This window comes from Acanthisitta chloris, unplaced genomic scaffold, assembly GCF_000695815.1.
Source record: "Acanthisitta chloris isolate BGI_N310 unplaced genomic scaffold, ASM69581v1 scaffold12343, whole genome shotgun sequence".
NCBI classification, from domain to species: Eukaryota; Metazoa; Chordata; class Aves; order Passeriformes; family Acanthisittidae; genus Acanthisitta; species Acanthisitta chloris.
The window spans coordinates 262-994 of NW_008663300.1; the positions used below are offsets into that span (position 1 = coordinate 262).

The 733-nt window shown below is 57.2% G+C and overlaps 1 protein-coding gene across 1 annotated transcript in view; it reads right to left on the reverse strand.

Annotated features, from left to right (window-relative positions):
* CCDC78 (coiled-coil domain containing 78) overlaps positions 1-733 on the reverse strand; it is a gene marked incomplete at its 3' end in the record, with an annotated part of 9,287 nt that overhangs the window by 238 nt on the left and 8,316 nt on the right. The gene's annotated exons all lie outside the window — the stretch shown is intronic.

The following is a 733-nucleotide window of genomic DNA, read 5'->3' on the forward strand; positions in this document are numbered from 1 at the left end:
CACCCAGTCTGACCCCAGTTGCCCCTAGCATAGTCTCAGTCACTGCCACTAGGACCACAGTGAGTCCCAGTATGGTCCCAGTCTCCTGCAGCACTCCCTGTTACCCCAGTGTAGACCCAGACAGTCCAAGTTGCCCCCAGCATGGCTCCAGTTTCTTTCAGTATGATCCTAGTCCCTTTCAGTCATGCCCAGTATGATTTCAGTAGGATCCCAGCCACACCCAGTAGGATCCCAGTTGCCCCCAGCTTGGTCACAGTTGCTTCTAGTCACTTCCAGTATGGTTCCACTCACTCTCAGTGTGATTCCAGTATGACCCCAGTCTCTCCAAGTATGATCCTCATCACCCTTAGTCACTCCCAGCATGATGACAGGACGGCCCCAACCCACCCTGTGCCCCCCATCCTGCCCCCAGCCCACTGCACCCCACCCTGCCCCCAATAAGGGAATTCTGAGCAGCAGGAGAAGGAGGGATTTGTTCCCCCCACAGCTGTGTCATGTTCCTCTGTTAGGGAATCCATTGCTGCAGTGCAGCTGCAGTGTAACTGCATGTTGAGCTCTTTATGGGAGCAACTGGAGCCACACTGGGGGAAACTGGGATTCTGCTGGGGCAGCTGACATGGGAGCAGCTCTGGGTCTGTGATGGACAAGTGGAGCTCAGCAGGGCCACAAGCCCCAGTGCTGCTGCCCAGGGACCAGTCTGCCCCTGCTGGGGGCTGGAACGTGCCAGGGCTCA